We start from the raw sequence: 21933 nt of genomic DNA on the forward strand, positions 1-21933 counted from the left end.
AACCTTTACCAATATGAACTAAACTAAACTAATAAACTGAAATAAATGAATCTACATAGGGTTTTGCACAAGTTTAACTAAACTTTTTTAAAGCTATTTAATTAAACTGTTGCAACTTCCTCATGTAGACAAGTCCTTAGGCTTGCTCCAAATTGGTTTATATTAGATGACATGATGCTGACAACTGTCAGTGGCTGATGACTGTACTTCCCGTGTCGCTAATAGTGGTGCAGCTGATATCAACTATCAGTGTTATCAACTATAGGAATTTTTTCAGATGTTTCCCTGGTGCAGACAAGGCCTTAGTGGAATGAAAGCCATATACAAGGATCTGAAGTCATTTGGAACTTGCATCCCATTTTCCCTTTATCCAAATTAATCATTAGTTATGGGTTCCACAGGATTCAAATATGGGCATAATAAACTGTCCCTGGAAATGAGATAGTGTGACGTCCTGCACACTGCCGGGAGATCTAAGTAAATGACTGAAGCGATCTTTCCAGGTGCTACTCACTGGGATGCAGGTCTCCACAGGTGAATTGTCTATGTTGAATAGAAGGATCAAGATTTACACTGCATTATAAAACAATTCAGTTTGTCTATGCAAATGGTACAAAGTCACGTTATAAACATGTTTTAGGGTTGGGTTTCAATCCTAACAGCAAGTTCATCCTTGATATAACTCCATTGATTTGAATAAGTTTAGTCCTAATCTTTACAGGACCTGTCTACCTAGCCAAGACAATCTGTTCTAACATGATTGAGGTGCTAGAACACAATTCCCTGATACGCTCAATCTGGCTGTGTAGAGGGATCTATGATTCCATGACAAAACTAAAACAACATCTGTAAACAAGAGTCTGCCTCCTGAAAAAAAGGGGAAAAGATAAAACAGTGGTATCATTTAACTTTGCTTGGAAAACTAAAGACCAGAGCTCGTAATGAACGCAAGTAATTAGTCACAAGAATTTAGTAATTCAGACCACACAGCTTGTTTCTAAGCAATTTATTATAGTTAAAATCAACAGTAGTGTAACCCAAACAATTTTTCCCTGGGAAAAGGCAATAATTCATTCCAAATTCATAACGTTGTGGCTTATTCAAGGAAAAATTTGTGGCCCAACATCATTGAATCAAATGTTATAGGTCTTAACGTATATAAGGAACAACCTGAACAGGGAGGACTAAAGGGTTCATAACTGATCATATACTTCACTTCATAATTGCCAATGAAAAACAGGAATTTTATAAATCACAGACCAGGTCAATAACTTGAAAGTTGATGTATATTAACAAGTCATCAGGGCAAGGGCACACAGAAAATATCCTCCAGTTTATGAACAGGGAACAAAAACAAAGTGCAGAACCAGTTAAAATATTAAACGAATACTGTAAACACTGCTGCTTATTTTCCATAGGTCTCTTTGGAAAACAATTCTGGAGGCGTCATTGCAAATTTGGATGTAAATTATACCCAGTGTAACCCCGTCACACGCACTTGTCTCTACTATAACCTTGATCTCCTGTCCCCTGCTCCTCTCATTTGTCTATTTATTCACATTTTGTATTTTGTTGTCTAAATCTTTGATTGTGAGCTTTGTGGAGTGGGTCTGTCTTTGTGTAATTTATTTCGTACAAGGAGGCCCTAACCACTGATTGGGGTCACTACTACAACAGAAATGAGTGATCAGCCAGTTATTTTCTAGCTTACCTCTGCTCCCCATGTGACCATCTGTATCCCTATGTTCACCCTTTTTACAAGACTATGATACATTTTGTACAACGTGTGCCTTGTGAGGTATCATGTGAAAACTCATCATTTGCTGATCATTATTGTCCTGGTAAAATATGTGTGGCAACACTGTATGTAAAGTTATAAAATACTGTTGTATAACATTATTGAGACATGCTCCTAGTTTAGAAAAGCAGCCATAAACCATTCCTTTAGAGACAAAAGGCAAATTGACATCTCAGCCAGTCAACAAAATCAAATGGATCATCACCTTGTTAAGCAGCCATTTGTTGGCAGGAAAAACAGTCTAAGTAAGAACTCTACATTTTGGCACAGAAAAAGCTGGCAGTTTCCATCCTCACAAACTTGCTGTCTCCTGAGCCCCAGCTGGAGATGATTCTCAGAAAAGAGGAAAGGATATACGAATGTAGAACAGATGCCCCAAATCACTCCTCCCTTTCTCTCTGCTCAGTGCTCACACCGTCAAAAACATCAGAAGGACAAGGAAATTAACACCGAATTGTGGGAGGGATCCTGGCTGAAAGGGGTACAGACAGTAAGACTGCTAGAGCATGTGGTGAGATAAACCTTTTCTTTGAATTCATTTAACTTGTTAAGTTAGATATAAATTGCATTTTATCTTTTATTTTCTAGTAACCAATTCTGACTTCTATGCCTTATTACTTGTAATCACTTAAAATCTATCTTTCTGTAGTTAATAAACTTGTTCTATTATTTTCTCTAAACCAGTATGCATTTGGATTGAAGTGTTTGGGAAACTTCATTTGGGATAACAAGATTTGTGCATATCATTTTCTATTAATGAAATGACAGACTTTATATGAGTTTGAATTGTCCAGGAGGGTGCTAGGCACTATAAGATGCACATTTCTGGGCAACAGTCTAGGACTGGGAGTTTGCTGGTGTTGTCTAGCAGTGTAATTCATGGCTGGCTGGCTATCGCACTATAGAATAGAGCTGGGAGTGATTTACATGCTGAATGCTGGGGTGTGTGTGAGCTGACCAGGAGTGGTTGCTCTCACAGTGAAGCAGTGTAAAAGGCACCCCAAATGGGAGAATTGAGGGGATACAGCTGTTCAACAGTCCAGATTGTACCTTGGGGACTGTCACACCCCACAATCCAAAATTGTGGTCCACTAACCACTGGCAGCTTGTGGAGCATTCACTGGTGGTTGGCAGAGAACTAGGTAGTCATATGGGGCTGCCTTCTCCTCCTTGTTTCAGCTGTTTTTACAGGTGTCCACTCTCTTTAGTACAAAGACATCCCTGAGAAGAATGCAGGTCTTACCTGCACTATTTCTACCTGGTGCGCTCTGTCTGTACAGATCTTCAACTTGCATATGTACCAGCAGTAGAAAGCAAGCAGATCAAATGGGCTGCTGAAAAGATACAGCGCAGGATGGCAGGTAGTGGAATGAAATGGAGAGCTAGTGGGAGATTATTTCCAGTTACTGTGAATGAGATGCTGCCAGTGCACAGAAGCAATGGGAAACTAGGTGCAAAGGGGTAGAAATCCACAGAAGAGGGAAATCAGTGACTCCATAGCTTGCTATCTTTGAAATCTCATCCTTGTATAAGCAGTTGATGCTCCTCATGCTTTGTGGAATGCAGAGCCAGAGCACATCTGCTGGGTGCAACCAATGTGGAGGGGGCATTGTAGTCTCCAGTATGGTGCCTGAACGCTCTGTGTTGACAGACCTATTCCTGACATGAACACGGTACGAATGTGATCTGCTACAGCAAGTTTAATGTTAAGGGCCAATTTCTGCTATTATTACAACTGAGTCCGTACTAGTTGCCCACAATGGGAACCACTGGATGCTCAGCGCTTTTGAAAATTAGGCTGATTATTTAGATACCTAAATATGGATTTAGGAGCCAACTTCTGGTATGAAGTTTTGAACACCTTGGCCTCAGCTTTTTGGGTAAGCATGGCCAATCTTACAGCTTCTTGTGCCCCCAATTATAATGGATTTTAATGACCACAGTTGGCATCTAGTATGGAAAATTTAGCAAATTTATTGCCCCTTCCATGCTGGTGACTGGTAACTAAAGTGAAATGTGGCATAGGCATCTTTGAATCTTTGCCTGAACTTTATTAAAAGACTTAAATTTTGTGGAAAAAAATCCTCAGTGGAACATAATACATTATACTCTTTATGATAGTATGTGATAAATTCTCCAGCAATGTTTCCTAATGCAAAATGCTTTAAAACAGAAAAGCCAACTTTCTAACAGCTCACTAGCCATGAGGAGCCGAATCCTGCAAACAGGTACTCATGCATGTGCAGTTACTTACTTGTGGAATCCCACTGATTTCAAAGGTGAATAATAGCAATATGTGCATGAGTAACTATATGCAGGACTGGGCCCCTGCATGATAAATCTGGCCTCAGAAGATGATTTTAACAGTACTTCCTCTTGGACTACAGTAACAATGAAAAAGTGTTTATGGAGATAATCACCCAATATTATTGATATTATAGAAGGGCTGTGTGTATAAATGATTTAATAATAAAGTACTAGTATCTAAGTTTCATTTCCTTATGAGCTGGAATACTGAAGATTGATTTCCTTGTTACATGGACATATATCATGCAGTTATGTTAGCCCTGCAATAAAGTAACTGATGAACTATATCACTGATCTCTCAACAGTCTCTTCTTAAATTTTTAAGTCTAAAATGTTTAACTTGAGAAGTTTCTATTCTTAGCTTAAAATGTCACTGTAACCGCAAAGTCAAAAGTAACATAAACATTAGAAAAAATAAACACTAGGAATGTTACACTTAGAAATACTTAATCTTTTAAAGGAAAAAAATTAACGTAATGTACATAAACTTCACACCTCCTTACAGCTCCGCTCTGACAATCATCCTCTGGTGTAAAGTCCCAAAGGGACCATACTCTCTCTAGTGGTGTAAGTTACAGAAACCACTAGACTATTCTAATGTCAGGGCTGGCTTAGGCTAACTCAGATGTAGGAAAGAAACTAGCACCATCAGTTTTAAAACCTAATGACACATCTCTGAGAAGTGCTTTAGCCTGGGGAGTTGTAAAGCTCTATGGGAAGATATTAAAAAGAAGATTTATGACTCTTAAAATGATCCATGTTCTCTTTGCTCTGTGAGGCTGGAGCTGGTTCCTTGCCACTCTTTAAGCAAAACAATTTGAATAGTAAATAACAGCCCCGGCCTTAGAGCACTGGCCTTGTAAACTAGCGGTCACGAGGTCAAACCTTCATCTTATTTGAAAATGCATCACCAGCGTCCCTAGCTTTAAAATGTCAGGGTATATTTTGTGAATCTGACTGCATCTTTTTAAGGCCCTGGATTTAACAATGGTGTGAAGCTATGCTATGCCTGTTCTCATATTCAAAGTGACATCCATAGTCATTGTCCATAGAAGATGAATTTTATGGGTTGTGTCCTGTGTCTCAATTGTTGGTCAACTTTTTATTTTGGTGAGGAAAAACACCATTGATCAAATTCACCCCAGGGCAGTTTGTCCATTGACCTCCCTGTAGTCACCCAAGGGGTGAATTTGGCTCTGGGAGGACTTGAGCTGACTAATGAAGATGTTGACAATTGAGAGAAAGATGATACAACAATTTTAAGAGCTTGAAAAAGCAAACACTATGTCTGTAGTGGTGCCACAAGCCCCCTCTGAAAATAGATCTCTGGCTATTGAAACTATGACATTATAGGAAAGTCCATACAGTACAATTCTTATTTGGGGGAATGGGATTGCTTCCATGATAAACTTTGAATAAAAGGACAAGCTGTAGTCATGTACGCTCATTAGTGCATTATGATAATACCCAGTCATTCTATTATTTTAATTCCCTTCTTTTGGCAAATTATTTGAAAACATTTGTAAGGACTGCAGTTGTGTATGCACAATGCTGTATGCCTGAGCCCACATTAAAGAGAAGCAACTATTGAAAGCAAGGCAGAGTTTGTACAGTCTAGTGAAAACTGATGCACTGCATTGCAACATCTATGGTTGGTGAGTTCCCAGCAAAGGTAGTTATAGTGGATCTTGACATTATAAACAAAGGTTTGCAAACCCTTTTTAATCAAGGATATGTAATATGTCATCTTCTTTCCTTTTTGAGGTTGGAGGAGCAGGAGTGCGTAGAATAGAATTTTGATCTTGCCATGTGTTTTAGTGGCATATTCATGCTCCATCTTTGATAGAAAACCAGGCATCCAAAAACTAAAGTTGAAATAATTACTCCCATTGTGTCAAAGAAACCCCACCCAGACCCTATTCATCAAAGGTTGCCTCAGCATAGCTGTATAAAAAGAACATCTAAATCTCTATAAACTGCCACTGATGATCAAGCGTGAAACTAGCTCTGAAATATAAGACCAATTAAAATTCTCATGGTCTATGCAGAGAAAAGAAGCCAAGTGAACATTAGGCAAGACACATTGTCTTCTAGAAAAGTGGGAGAATGATTCCAAATGACTGGGCACTACTGCATAAATACCTGAAGTATTTATAGTGGATGTGTTATGCCTCTGGACACTGGAGTGATTGTTCTACTTTGTGTTTGTCTATCTTTACATGAAGCATTTGAAACAAACGGCACCTGAGTTCTATTTAACGTCAAGAAAACAAGCTGCTTCTCCTCACACAGGTATCTCCAGTTAAGGAGCTGGAGATGCCACTACGGAATGTTTTTGATAGCCCAATACCAAAGATGCAAGGACTTAAGATACTCAAGTCCTGGTCTACACTACAAACCTATGTTGGTATAACTACGTCACTTAGGAGGCATGGATTTTCCACACCCCTGAGCAACGCAGTTATACTGTCCAAACTCCAAGTGTAGACACACAATGTCAACGGGAGGGCTTTTCCCATCGACGTAGCTACCATCTCTTGGAGAGCTGGAGTACCTACACTGATGGGAGGTTTCCCATCGATGTAGGTAGCATCTTCACTAAGCCCTACAGTAGCAGAGCTGCACTGTAAGTGTAGACAAGCCCTTCGCACATACATAGCACTTTTCATCTCCAAGTGTTTTTTCAAAGATGTTTAAGCATTATTAGATCCAGTTTACAGAGAGGGTTAATGAAACCCAGAGGCCAAATTCTTCCATTAAAGAGACGGGTGCAAACTTGGAATAAAACAACTGAGTTCAACAGAGTAACTCTGGCTTTGCATTGGTGTCACCAAGAGCAAAATTTGACCCAGCAAGGTTTAAAGGACTTGCCCATTGTTAGTCTATGACAGTTGGGAATTGAATCCAGCTCTGATTACTCTCAGCTTTGCACTTCACTGCTCCTGCAATGGCAACATTCAGTATCCAATCAGCCCTGGTCAATACTACAAATTTATGTTAGTATAACATAGCTCAGGCATGTGGAAAACCCACAACCTTGAGCAATGCAGTTATACCAACCGAACTCTCAAGTGTAGACTGCGCTATGTTGATGGGAGGGCTTCTCCTCCACCATCTTGGGGAGGTGGAGTACCTACACTAATGGGAGCTCTTCCATTGACATAGGTAGCATCTTCACTAAGCGCTACAGTGGCACTGCAAGTGTAGACAAGCCCTTACTCTTCACCTATCTAATGTGGATACACTTAGCTGTGATATAGAACATGAAAGGAAAATGACTAACTACTCAAAAAATTGAAAACATTATACAAATCTATTTGCATGAAAATAGTCATGTGGCAGGGTGGACCAGGCCATGAGGGCCCCTGCTGGTGGCCTTGAGGCCCTGCCAGACCCTACTCCAGAAAAGGGCCGTGGAGAGGGTCTTCCAAGCTGCCTAGAGAGGCTTTGTGGGACACAGCCAATCAGAAAGGGGCTGCAAGGAGCAACCAGTAAGGGCCTAGCTGGCCTCTATAAAAGGAGCTGCAGGGGCTGTTTGAGATCAGTTCCATACTAGAGCTAAAGGAGTGTGGATGGTGTGCCTGACTGGCTGAGGGAGCCAAAGGTCCTCAGACAGAGCAGTGCTGGCAGAGATTGGAGGGAGCAAGGAGCTCTGGGCTGGGACTCAACCAGGACAAGGACCTGAGGTAAGGATGAAGAACTTGCTAGGGCTGTGGGATAGTGGCCCAGGAAATCATAGCAGCAATGCAGCTCGGTTAAATTAACATGATGGCTGCTATCTTTAGGGACCCTGGGCTTGGACCTGGAGTAGAGGGTGGGCCCAGGTCCTGTCCCTCCGACCTCTGGGAAAGTGACCTGAATTTGGATGCACCCCAGAAACAGAACAGAACTTTTAGTGGCCCAGCAGGACAGCTGGGGCTTGAAAGGGCCAGAGAGGATGAGGACATTAGCTCCAGGGAGGGAGTCCTGGAGTATTGCTCAGTACCAGGGCTGAGGCTATTTTAAAGCCTGCCAGACTAATTAAGGGCCTGAGCCCAGGGGAGGGCTACAGGGAAAGAAAGGCCAACTGAGGGGTACTGGGATAGGCCCCCGGTCAGACTGTTTCCTTGGAAGAAATTTTTATTTCACATACAGAGTGTGGCTCAACTGGAGATCTGAGTCACTGAAGACCCATCACAGACAGACAGTGCAGGCAGGTGCACACACTCTGTCAGGGGGTGCTTGTGAGAGGTGAGTGTGACCCTATTACAGGTTATAATATATTTGTAGAGCATGTAGAATTTATAACCCTTATAACTATTATAGACTATAGGATTCCCTTGGAGGAAATTAATTAGCTAAACGTTGGGAAATTTATGTTCATTTAAAAATAAAAAAAGTCTGGACATGAGTCAAAACCAACACCCCTTTGGGGACACTTGAATCCCAACTGAGATTCAAGCTCATTTCTGGCTTATTTGTTGTCTAGTTTCACAAAGCGCTATCTAATCAGAGTCTTGTTATGACACAGGAATTAAACACCCCAGGTTTGCTATGGTTGGAACTATTTTGGGAATTTTATTGTCACTTGTTGCTATTATTCAAGAGTCTAGCAATTTAAGACTTTCTTCCACCAGTCAAGCATTGGTTAGTAAAAGGAACTACTGAATGTTTATTGGATTTGTCTTACACAATGCCCCTCCCCCAACACAAAGTCTACTTACAAGGAAAACTACACCCATTTTATCTAGCACTGTACGTCTTAAAGTTCATATAGTTAAGAATCAGTGTGTGCTGTGTTCATATTTAATTACACATGAAGGCAAAAGGCCTGATTGTTACAGCCCTTACATCAATGTAAAATAGGGATAACTCACCTGAACAAACCAGATGAATCAGGCTCAATTCTTTTAAATTACAATTGGCATCCATGCCCTTTAACCTCTGGAGACTAAGGGCAGATTTACCCTACAAATAACCATACCCCTAACCAACATGTCCATGCTGGTGCAAAAAAACAAAACAAACCCTGTTTAGATTCAGCTATACCAGCAACACAGCTAGGGTGACCAGATGTCCTGATTTTATAGGGACAGTCCTGATATTTGGGATTTTATCTTATATAGGCTCTTATTACCCCCTAAACACAGCCTTGTGCCAGCATAGTTTGTTATACTGGGGAGGTGGTTTAACTACATCCGCAAAATAACTTGTTTTGCCAGTACATGTTGCGTCTTCGCTAGAGGGCTTTGGCTGTCTGGCTATACTGGAATAGCTGTACCAGCAAAACCTTTGTAGTGTAGATTAGCTCTAGCGCTCATATCCCACTTCAGACAAGAGGGAAGCTCTTCTGGTTGGTCTGGGTCTTGTCCTCGGTCTACATTTTTCTGTCACAGAACTACCCCACAATTTGGCACAATTGTCAGTCTCTTCCTGTTTTGGATTGGGACTTAATAAATTTGAGTGTGGGGAAGCTTACACAACACAAGCCTGCTTGAACTACAACTTTGTCCAGTACCCATTTGTTAACTTTTTAAAGATGTATTTGTTCCTAAATGGAAGCCTTTTCACAACCCAGTCATTTAGCAGAGAAGTAAAATGCACAGTAAAATTGGATTATCCTGTTACCTTCAGAACAATGTTAAATGATGTGTAGTCAAAATACATAAAGCGACTAACACCTTAATTCCACTACCTGGCAACACTTCAGTCTCTTAAGAGACACATTATTCTGAATCAGAGTCACGAGCTCCAGCTGGCAATCAGATCTTGAGGGGCCAATACTTTTTTTATCCAAGACCTGGTGGCAAGCATTTTTGGAGTAGACTTTCACAGCTTTTCTTTTACAAGAAGAAGTAAAAAGTGGACAGTGGCCCTTTGTTCACAACTTTACTAGACAATGGGGAGAAACAGGTGAAGAGAAATAATACTTCTCAAACTCAGGTCAACTAACCCTTTCCATTCTTGGCCTTTCTGTGCCTGGCTTTTACCTTATAAATTCCTTGGGGAAGCGACTGTGTTAATAACCTATGCCATCACTTAACACAATGACAATATGCTGCAAACTTAAGTTTTAATAGTGTGCTTCAAATGAATCAGTTTGTAACTTAGCTAGGTCTAAACTTGGTCCAAATGATGTTATAAATGCATTAAGGAACTACGCTGTAGTGGTATGCATTTATAACCCAGTTTGGTCCCATCATCTACAAACGCAATCCATGTTATAAGATGGCAGCAGCACTGCCATCGTTAAATACAGTACCATTTAGCATAGATGGGGCATAAGAATGCATGAAGATATTTCTTAGGGCCTGTCCACCCTAATGTCTTTGCAACCAGTTTATGGCATACTCATCTGACCCAAGTTACAACAGGCACAATTTTGAACACATGGCAGGTTTTTCCATAGCACAGTCATGTAACACACCTAATCAGGTAGTGCACAGGGACTGGCCTAGGATCTCAAGGCATGCACCACTGCCTGAGCTCAAGGATCCGGTCCATTAGCACAGAGCCAGTAGCAAACTCAAACTTCTCTATGTGGCCTAGTTACAAGAGAAGGACAAAAAGCTACGCTGATAGTGTGGATTACATGTGCACAAACCAATTTTGTGAGTTTGTAGCCCCTGGGTGAATGTTATACATCCTCTTTGTGCCCAATTCACAGAGGATATGAGTAATTAAAAGCCCCTAATTACAGAACTTTAGCTCTATCTGGAGCAGCTCATGCTCTTAGTGCTGAAGCTCCCTGGTTCCATGCCTGGTATGTCAGCCAAGAGGGCAACCATCACATGGCCACAATTACATTGCTGCCGAACTATGTTTCTATCCATGCATTGAGGAAAAATGCACTGGGGTGGGGGTGGAGCCAATTCCATGCTTCCTCTCCAGCTACCTAGTTGCAGCAGGTTGTGTCTGAGACATAATGCCTCAGAAAGGTACAGACTGCCTGGAGGACATGCCCTCAAAGCAGCATCAACAGCATATGGTTCAATGGATTCCGGGAAGGCCTGCTGCACACAGAGTTGTGAGGAAAGGGGACTAGGCAAACTGGTTACACAAGAATAATGAGGGGGTCCAATCTGTACCGCAAATTAACAGTATTATGAACTAGTTTCAGGAAGATAATCCTGTTCTAGCCCAGGACTCTAGAGAAAGGGATGCCACGTAGCTACCATGGTAGTAATGGAGTATTCACCATGTTGCATGTGAATCCAAACGTATTACAAGCTTAGTAGTGTAGACAGAACCTAAGTAGTTCAGACCTAAATTGCATTTGGAGCTAGACTGTAACTTTACAATCTGTCCGGAATAAAGGGTAGGGTGTAGCTGCTCTGCCGCAGGAGCGGACCTGCGAACAAACCATGATTCATGATTTCTCCCCTCCCCCCTTGCTCTGGGGAAGGAGTAAGCTAATTCAATTTTTCATAGAGCCCTTGGTTCCTCCCGAGCTGCCTGAGTAGTAAAGGGTTGGGGAATGGGGGTGGAGCTAACTCCATGCTTCCTCCTCTCCAGCTACCTATTTGCAGCAGGTTGTGTCACACCGGTAGCCAGGGTGCTCCCCGGAGAGTCACAATTTGAGCAGGCTTAAACAAGAGATTGAGAAGGGCCTTATGCCATTTTGCTCCCCTGAGAGGTCTAGTAAGGGCTGTGACCACATAACCTTTGGTGCACAGGTACTCTAACTGATGCTCTCTAAATTAGTAAAAGCAATTCCAAAGAATTTTGTTTCATTCTGAAGCTGAAGATAGCCAAAGATCTGTATTTTCTTAGCACACTTGTTTTGCCAGACAGCCTCATTAGTTTCAGAGTAGCAGCCGTGTTAGTCTGTATCCGCAAAAAGAAGAACAGGAGGACTTGTGGCACCTTAGAGGCTAACAAATTTATTAGAGCATAAGCTTTCGTGGACTACAGCCCACTTCTTCGGATGCATATGCATCCGAAGAAGTGGGCTGTAGTCCACGAAAGCTTATGCTCTAATAAATTTGTTAGCCTCATTAGAGCAGTCTTCAAAACCTACCAATGTTAGAACCTGGGGGAGGCAAAATATTTGCATTGTGAGTTCACAGGTAGAATCTTTCACACACAGATGTAGCCCTTTGTCCATCTTTCTTTACATGTGACATTTCTTCTCCCACCCCCACACTTGTGCAAATTCACTTTCTCATCAGGTGGGAAAGTTACAGTTGGACAGAACCTAGAGGGGAAAAAAATACATAAAACTCTACTCTGAGACCACAACACCTACACTCTACCTCACTCATTCTGTAGCTCTCTGGGCATACATACACTGCAGCCCTAAGCTGACCAGTGGTAGGTTGACTTACAGCCACCACAGTAAGTGATGTCCACGCTACCCTCCGTCCGTCAGTGGTGCGCATCCTCACCAGGAGTGCTTCCACTGACTGAAGAGGGGCAGTGCCGAGGGCTGAGAGCCAGGCCTCTCAGCTCCACGCTGGGAGCCCATCTGCCCCCTGGCTTTCGCCTCTCCTGCCGACAGCACTGTCCCCATCAGCGTTTTTGTTGGTGAAACTTATGTTGGTCAGGGAGGTGGTGGTGGTGTCCCCCCCACCCCAACTGACAAGTTTTACTGAAAAAAGTGCTAGTGTAGACCAAGGGTTCTAAAACTGGGGATCTCAGGGGGTTGCAAGGTTATTATGTGTGGGTCACGAGTACATGCCACCCAGCTAGTTAGCAAGTCTGCTGTGAAAAGTGGTATCAACAAATCTGTTAAATATAAAGAAGTTTAATTTATAAACAGAGGTGTGCTGTGTGAAAGGGGCTGCCAGTACAAAAATTCTGAGAACCACTGGTGTAGACAAAGCCTTAAGTAATGGAGTGTCTACACACTGCATTCCCCTCATTACATTGACATAAGCCCTACAACTCTCATGGAGGTGGTGGAGTTATGTCTGTGTAGTAAGACACTCAGAGCAGGTCCACACTACTCGTCTGAATTGGCGGGTAGAAATTGATCTCTCGGGGATCGAATTATTGCATCTTGGCGGGATGCGACAATCGATCCCTGAATTGACACTTGTACTCCACGAGCGGAGGTAGGAGTAAGCACCGTCGACGGGGGAGCCACGGAGGTCGATTTGCCGCTGTCCTCACAGCGGGGTAAGTTGGCTCCGATACATCAAATTCAGCTACGCGAATAGCGTAGCTGACTTTGTGTATCTTAAATCGACCCCTCCCCCCGTGAGGACATAGCCTCACATCCGTGGGATAAGGGTGTATTGTACACTAACCTAATTAAGTAGAAGTAAGTTGCCTCAGGTCAACTTGTGTAGTGTAGACCAGGCCTCAGACACCTTAATTTGGTAATGAAGTGCCCACAAGTTTTCACCTAGTGATCTGCCTTGAATAGAGCTGTAGCCAACAGCCTCCAATGCTGTTAGGAGACTCAATTTTTCAAAGTATAATTGCAGGCTTGAAGACCACCAGCTGGAAAAATACTGAACAGTCCACTGGCTCATGAGTCAGATTTACAAGATGAGCATTAAAAAGACCCAAGGATGGGTAGAATGTTACCTAGGGTAGGGCAAGCTCTTCTTCACTCCTTCTCCACAGAGAGGTTTCTAAGGCCTGTTCTAAACTAGAAAATTAGGTTGGTTTAACTGTCCACTGGACTGTGAAAAATCCGTAATTAAGCTGACCTAAATCCCTGTGTAGACAGCGTTGTTGATGGAAAAACTCTTCTGTCAAACTAGCTCCCACCTCTTCAGTGTAGATAATCTACCTCCTCAAGTGCTACAGCAGCACATTTTAAGTGTAGACAAACCCTAAGTAAATATTCATCAGCATAACCCTACAAAGCAGCCGACTTCAGTAGCTGTTCGTGTTTGTTCATGTAAAGGAGGCTGTCATGGGTACAAAACAGCATTGATTTTGCTGTAACCAAAAATCCATATACCACACAAAAATAGGGTTGTGAGAATTACATACAACCTTGAATAAGCACATGGAAAAATAGCCATTTAGCTCTCTGCTCAAACTGTTAGGGTTATTTCTTACAGTGAAAAAATCCCCCACTAATGTTGATCAAAATGCTAGTGCTCTAAGCCATATTTTTTTTCACTTCTGAAAGTTTTTTTTTTTAAATTGCACACAGTTTAAGAGTGTCTCAAGGCTTTGCTCTTTTTAAAAAATGGTATGTTTGCTAAAGAGCAGAACAGAAATAAATGACTCTTGTGCCTCAAAACACTGAGAATAGACACCCCACAGTATGAAAGCCTAGCCAAACCAGTTGAGAATCAACCCACATCATTGGCCTCCCTAGTGTACACAGCCAACTCCTTCTCTCCCAAGGGAGGAGAGAATTGAGGATTTCTAAATCCCCTGCTGCAATGAGGTGTGTATATATAGCTCCTGGCTGCCATCCGGGCCTGATTTAAAGCTCATTGCAAAGACTCCCATTCATTTTAATGCACTTTGGACCCAATACTTAGAGTTGGAGGAATAGCATGATTCAGAAAATTCTGGGTCCTGCTGCTTAAGTGTGGGACTATAGGCTCACCTTAGATCTGGGTGAACTATGGCTTTAAAATGGAGCTGGGCTATTGGCATGAGTAGGCCCAAAGCATGTGACCAGAAAGACCAGGAGAGCGTTAAACTTGTGTCCCTCCAGAATTCCAGTGTTATCTATCTTGAGGTTTGGCCTGAAGTAACAAATAAGTTAATTGGATACCCTGTGCAATAAACAACTCTAATAAACTCCATCTGATCTTAGCTAACACCTGATACTGGCAATTAAATTACTTGACTGTTTAAAGGATATAAAAAAGTAAACTCTCAAATAATTCATTGCTAGCACTGACCTGATCAAGTTGGAGCTGACCAAAACAGGTCTAAGCGGCCATGACTTTAGTTAGTTTAAATATCCTGATCAAATGCTACTGTTTAGAGGTAATAAATTAATTCTTTGCCTTTTAGGGATATTTAGAGCAATTATATAAATAACCATGAACTCCTTTATTAAATCCAAAGGCTAAATGGTAAACTAGTGTCATGGTAATACCCTGCATAAATAATTCCAACACCAAGAGGTGGGGTAAATAAGCAAACTGGTTACTTCTCCCCCCGTTTTTTCAAATCTGTGCAAAGGCAGAACAGTAGCCCTTCTACATAAGGAGGCAGTGCAAACTGAAATAAACTACTGTAAGAGTAACCACTGGATAATGATCCCTGTTATGTGATAGCAGCACAACCACCTGTAAAACTGACTGAAGTGAACTGTTGCCAGGAATTAGCCTCTTATTCACACTCCTCTAGGTTACATGCTATTACATGGTATAATACTGCCAAATGAAACCACCTGAACTACTTAGCCTGTAAGGGAAGCTGGCAGAGAACCTGAGGTAGTGTCAGCAGTGCTTCCAAGCTTTCCTGGAAGCAAGGTTTTTATAAAGAAAGCACAAACAGGGGTGTGCAAAGAATCAAACAAGGGAATGGAAGCAGAAGTGGAATGGTGGGAAATAAGAGGTGCACAAAAGTAGAGACAAAGACATGAGTCATAGAAGTGATGTCTTCCTAGTCCCCTATAATGCAGAACACTAGGAGACAGTAAACAGAAGGGATGCACAGGACCAGCTATTATGTGAAAATTTCCCCCCCCCCCCAATTCCTTCCACTAGCTAGCTTCCACTCTTACACACCTCCCACAGATTTACTAAAGCCTGCCAGAAACCCACCTAATTTATACAGTCTTACCTTTAGGGAGGGTTTTTTGGGCAATTAAAAAACATCACTCAATATATTTTTTTAAATTAATGGCCTGACTTTCACAGGTGCTAGGATTCTGCAGCTCCCATGGTCATTAGTGGGATCTGAGGGCAGTCAGGACCTCTGTAAATCAGGCCATAAATGTGTAGTAAAGGTACATAATCTTATCAGAGTTACGTGTTTTTTCTCAGTGTAATGTGCTGGTGGAGTTGAGCAACAGCAGATAGGTGTTATGTAATGTTTTGATTTATGGTATTTTATATAAGTGTATGGAGAGTATGCAAGTTTAAAGCTAGTGTATAGCAAGAAGCATCTGCAGTTTAGTGGATTTTTTTTTAAAATATGTTGAGACCTGTGGCCTTAATCCTACAACTGGATCTGACAAGGCAGAGCAATATGGAAGCTAAGGGAACTTTGGCAGAGCCTGTGCTCTCCTAATATAGATAAGGGACTGTTGGAATATATTGAAAATGAATCCCTTGACTAGAATAGGATTTAGCTTTTGCCTTTTGTATACAGCTATTTGCCCCTTTACATGGATATCTTTGCAAATTTCAAGGAGTTAAGTTCAGTGGGCAGCAGAGGAAGACTTGCACAATAGCAGTGAAATGACTAGATCTCTTAACAGTTCGTTTGCAGACTATAACAATTGGGCTTACTTGAAGTTGCACAGGGGAAAAAAATAGAGGGGAGTTGTTAACTGGAGTTCCATGGGTTATTTTCAACCTTCTTCAAAATAGCTTTATGCTTAGCAATTTTGGACTTGAAAATAGTTCTTAGCATATCAAAACCATGGAATAGTTGCAATGTGCTAGCTCAGGATGTATCCATACCATCTTGTGTGGTCAGCCTACTAGATTAAAAGAGATCTGGAGAGTAACACTAGATCACTACTTGACTAGGGGACCTTTCTAGACCACAGTCAACTCGAAGTAATGTTGACAAGTCAGCATTTGGCACTCTTCCCGCTGCTTCAAATCATCTGTCTTGGAATTAAGGGAGGTAGAGTATAGATAAAGATTAGGCATGGGCCATGTACTGCTATTTTTTCCTAAGGGCAAGTGTTAACTGATGTTTAAAAGTTACATATCGCCTGTATCACTCTCCCTGAAGTTTCTATTGGAAAACATTGTAATGAGCTGACTTGCAAGTGTTCTGTCTGCTAGAAGGAAAAGAGCTTCACTATACAAGATAATCCCTCTACTACAAACATTCTCATCTAGCTAAAGTGAGAGGGGCTTGAGTTCTAGATCAGGAAGATCTCAGTTGTATCCCCACTGCTGCCAGGAAGTTCCTAGTAAGGGTCCACTGCAGCAGCAATAGCCATTAAGTTCCTAGAAATCCTAAGATTTGCAGTATATTTTACTTCCTGTTCTGTCACAACTGGTTTTGAACTGAGGAGAAAGACACATCCATGCTCCATGAAGAGAGATTCTTCTGTAGTTAAAGCACTGTGGTATCCTTAAGCTGAAAGAAACAAGATAATTAGTTCAATTCTAGCAGCTGACAACTATATTGAAAAATTTTAAACATAAGAGTTTTCCCATGCAAGATAATTATAGCTAGTCAAGTATCTGAGGGGTAGCCATGTTAGTCTGGATCGGTAAAAAATGACAGTCCTGTGGCACCTAATAAACTAACAGACTTATTGGAGCATAAACTTTCGTGGGTGAATACCCACTTCATCAGATGCATGTCAGAAACCAAAGCTTTTTCTGAAGTTTTACTTCCAAAATTGCCATTTTTCATTTTGACTTAATGTCAGTTCCATTTTTTTGGGCGTGTGTGTTTTCAGTATTCCCTTCTCCCCCACTAGAAAGAGGGCAGGGAAGAGGCAGTAGCTAAAGAATTTTGTTAAAATACTCCTCAGTTTTACAACTGGTAAAGTAGTGTTGGATTTGTTCTCCTCTTCCCTGCCTTTCAGTTTTCAAAAACCAAACTGCCGGCTCAGGTTGATTTAAAACTTTGTTTCAAAATTTCCTGCTGAGAAAACTGACATTGTCCCTTGGACATTTTCCGACAAAAAAAGTTATGGAAAAAATTGAGCAGCTCTAACTCCAAATTCTATGTTCCTTTGATATCTGGGATAAAAGACTCTGCACTTTAGACTTGGCACACAAATGAGCTGATTGTGTGTGGGTTTTTTAAAGTAGCTGTACCTGTAATTTAAAAAAAAAAATCTTTATATACCTAACAGCTGCATCTACCATGGCCAAGTTACAATTTGAGTAGGAACCACATCTCTGAATTTTCTATTTTTGTGCACATAAAGTCTCATCTGGGAGCTACCAAGTTACATTGGGTGTGGATTTGCTTCCATTACATGAGCCTGCAGTGAATTGTTAACAATTCACAAACAAGAATTTCCTGAAAGACAATAAGATTTTCATGCTGAAGAGCTGCAGTCTCATACTTGCATTTTTACAGATGAACTTGGTTATGTAGATTTCTGCTTACATTTTCATCTTAACCTAAATACTGCAAAGCCAGGAAGGAAGCAATTATACCTGTCCAAATGCCTTTGTTTCCTTCCCAGAAAGGCTCTACCTCCACACAGACCATTTTGTTCCATTTTTAGTCTATTAAGAACAGAGTATGCTTACCAGAAAGTTGAAGTTTTATTTTCAAGTACACTTTCTTCAGCTGCTCAGACAGTCAGATGAAAGATATGGACTACCACAGTGGTTTCCAAAGTTTGGTCGCAACTCAGTACTAGGTCACGGAATGCAAGGCACTGGATCACCTTGTTCAGCACCCAGGGACCCTGGTGGCCAGCCAGTAAAAACTAGTAGTCCTTACCTGTTCCGATACCGTGCTGCGCCCTGGAAGTAACCAGCAGGCCCAGCTCATAGGCAGGTGGGCCATGGAGCTCCACGTGCTTCCCCCACCCAGAGCACCAGCTCCACACTCCCATTGGCCGATTCCCAGAGCTGGGGGGGGGCGGGGGGGGGGGGGGGAGGCGTGAAGTGCCTGCAGGTGAGAGCTGGGAAGAACTGCTTGTGCGCCTCTGCCTAGAAGCTGGACTTGCTGGCCACTTCGAGGGTACAGTGTGGTCTGCATTGCCAGGACAGGTGGGAAGCCTACCTCTGCACCCCAGCTGTGCCGCTGAGTGGGAGCTGCCAGAGGTAAGCCCGCATCCCAAACCTAGAGCCCCTCATCCCCAGGCCAGAGCCCTGACCCCCTCATCCCCAGTCCCATCTGAGCCTGCACCACCAGCCCTGACCCCCTTCCTGCACCCCAACCCTCTGCCCCAGCCCTAAGCTCCCTCATGCCCAAACACCTCATCCCCAGCTCCATTGGGTCGTAGGCATCAATTTTCTTCAACTGGGTCGCCAGAAAAAAAGTTTGAAAGCCACTGGACTACAGTCACTTTAACAATTGTGACAGTCTAAAGTGTCTTCCCATCATAAAAGGTTAGATTACACTAACAGTGCAAGTACAGGCAAACATAATGGGGACTGAGGTGTTGTACAGACACTGGAATGAGTTTACTGACAAAAGCAGTATTAGAATAGACAGGATTCACCTACTTATTTTGAGAAGTGTCAAGCTCAGTCTTCAACTACAGAACCACTTAAACTTTTACCATGTTATCCAAAGTAACAGCACTTCCACTACTGCAGCACCATCTCCTGCTACACTACAGAGCACTAGTGTGAGCATGTTGTGTAACTTGGAACTATATCCTTAATGATTTAAAACATAGAAATTCTAGAAAATCACTTTACAGATCCAGTGTGACATGTATAAGTGAAACTTCTGAAGGCTATGGCAAATTGTGATTAATGAACATCACCAGATGGCTGCAGACTGACAGTAACAAAGATTGGAAAGTTCCACACTGGTGGGGGGAAAAAGTGAATTATGTAATATAGAATAGATTTTGTTGTATCACTTTTCATGCACCAGACTTACAAGGCAACTTGATATTGCAATTGCCCCCTGCTTTGTTTAAATTGGCCTTCCCTGGCAACTGCTGTGACCAGCATCAACCTTCTATGTCTTCGTAGGAAGAGGAAACCTATTTTCTTTAGGCAAAGAAAACATTGGAATCAAAGTAAATTGTATATTCCTAAAAATAGGGGACAGCAGTGAAGGTGTACAAAGCAGGCTTCCCACACATCATCCATTGAAGAAAGTTGTTTCTAGAATCTGCCCACCACACTTCGCTGTTTGCTGGTCAGGAAGTCTGTCGTAAAGATGAAAAAGCAGGCTGATTCATCTCTGACATGTTAGCAGATAACAAAGAACAGTCTTTCACAGAAGGAAAATCAAACATTATTTAAGTACTCCATCAAAATACTTACCACTTTTGCTTAATATGAAGAGGTTCCAGCTGCACAGATCTAGGCCAGATTTAATTTGAAGAGTTTAGACAGCTGTTCTTCTGCAATTCTATATCCCCAACCATCTCAAAAAACAAAACAAAACCCTCATTTCTCCTCCTTAGCACAAATTATTCCAGCAGATACTGACTCAGGCAGTGAAGAAACTAGGAAAAGAATGCGGCACTTGGTAAAACTGCTTTTTGTAACATCTGCATTCCTCTGAAAGAGGAACCATGAGGGGTAAGACATTTTTGCCATTTTGATCCAACAACGTACACCACATCATTTACCTTTTCTTCAGTTACCAACATGGCAATATTTTTATTTGACTCCAGCTAAAATTAAGGCCGGAAGTGCACCCCCTACATCAATCCCAACTGGTAGTTTTGTAGGAGGAGGGAGAAGGCAGAGTGTTGGCTCAATTCTGAGCATGGGTACCTGCAGCTTAAAAAAACGAGAGGCAGGGGAGGGACAGTTGCATTCCATTTCCTCAGCATCAGTATATCCTGAAAGAGAACAAATTTAATAAGTGCCTGATAAAGTTACCCAAGAAATCCATGTTCTGTACAAAGACTTCTCACCATACCCAGTCCCTCCCGCTGTAGCGCTCACACTATGGCAAACAGACAGGATAAAACTACCAGCTGCTATGAGGAAGGCCTATCTTGAACAGATGCCTTGGAAGTAGATACAGTACAAGGTTTTTTTTTTCCCCTTCCCCCATTTTTTTTTTTAAAACACCGACACCACTTTACATGGCTTGGCATGCCAACCCAATAAGGGATTATGAATGATTTACAGGGGACCTCTGCAACGGCTTCCCCCACTTGCTGTGAGAAAGCAGAGAGATCACCTGCATCCCTGATGCCCTCTTTAGCCACCAAGAAGCTGAGAGCAGGACCCAAAGCAACTATTGCCCCTTTGAGGAATTTGACAATCACAGGAGTCCAAGTGCAGGCAGGGCCACCTTCCTGCATGGTAAAAACAAACACCACTCTGGACCCCTAACTAACAGATGCTATGAACACTGCCTTTGATGAGGGGAACTAGCACCGTTTGCCCTAAAGCATGCAACAGTGGGACAAATATTAGAAGGAACCTGTGCTTGAAGCAGGAAGTCTCACAAATTACTACCCTACATCTAACTTCCCTTTCCTAAGCAAGCTAATAAAGAAGTCTCCCTAAAATGCTCAACTGCAATCACCACCTGGATGAAGAACATCTAATTAAAGCTGAATCCAGTCAAGCCTGAGAACGCTGGAAAGAAGAGGGAAAAAGTCTTCAGGGAACTGATCCCATGCACAGCATAGGGACCCTCTGCCCTCCGATGACGACGTTGTCCATTGCCTAGGTGTCTTTAGGGGCTACTAAATGCCCAAACAGGTACGGTGGGAAAAACACCTACTTCCATCGATGAAGGGCAGGAACATTGCACCATCTCGTACAGGACAGAGGCCTAGCCACGCATCTGTGAAACCCAAGCTCCATTAGTGCAACTCATTATAGGGCAATGAAGCCCCGCACGCGGAAGAAGCGAGGCGCAGCACCGAATACAGCAGCTTTGAATCACCGCTTGCCGTGCGCCTCCCCCGCTCCCCACCCAACCCTGTCAGCTCGAGGTTTCTACCCCCCCCCCCCGTGGCCAAAGCGGTACGGTCACGCGAGCTGGGCGAAAGCCTGGGCCTGCCCCGCGCCGGAGCCTCCCCCCCGCAGCGACCCACGCGAAGCTCGCGCCTCGCCCCCCCCCCAGCAAACCGGCCATTACGGCTCCTCCCGCTGGGCCTGCAGACGCCGAGG

General features: G+C 42.5%; 1 protein-coding gene and 1 long non-coding RNA gene across 2 annotated transcripts in view; one reads left to right on the forward strand and one right to left on the reverse strand.

Moving 5' to 3' along the window:
• Window positions 1–991: 991 nt before the first annotated feature.
• LOC135983508 (uncharacterized) lies at window positions 992–21881 on the reverse strand. Its single transcript, XR_010601185.1, has 2 exons — window positions 12078–21881; window positions 992–11879 (listed from the first exon to the last, which is right to left on the reverse strand). It is a non-coding gene; the product is annotated as an uncharacterized LOC135983508 (long non-coding RNA).
• Window positions 7773–21933, forward strand: part of RAB30 (RAB30, member RAS oncogene family) — an 81398-nt gene continuing 67237 nt past the window's right edge. Inside the window, exon 1 of the mRNA XM_065595804.1 lies at window positions 7773–7791. The gene's annotated coding sequence lies outside the window, so the exon portion shown is untranslated. The remainder of the gene's footprint in view (window positions 7792–21933) is intronic.

Source organism: Chrysemys picta, chromosome 1 (genome assembly GCF_011386835.1).
Source record: "Chrysemys picta bellii isolate R12L10 chromosome 1, ASM1138683v2, whole genome shotgun sequence".
Lineage (NCBI taxonomy): Eukaryota > Metazoa > Chordata > Testudines > Emydidae > Chrysemys > Chrysemys picta.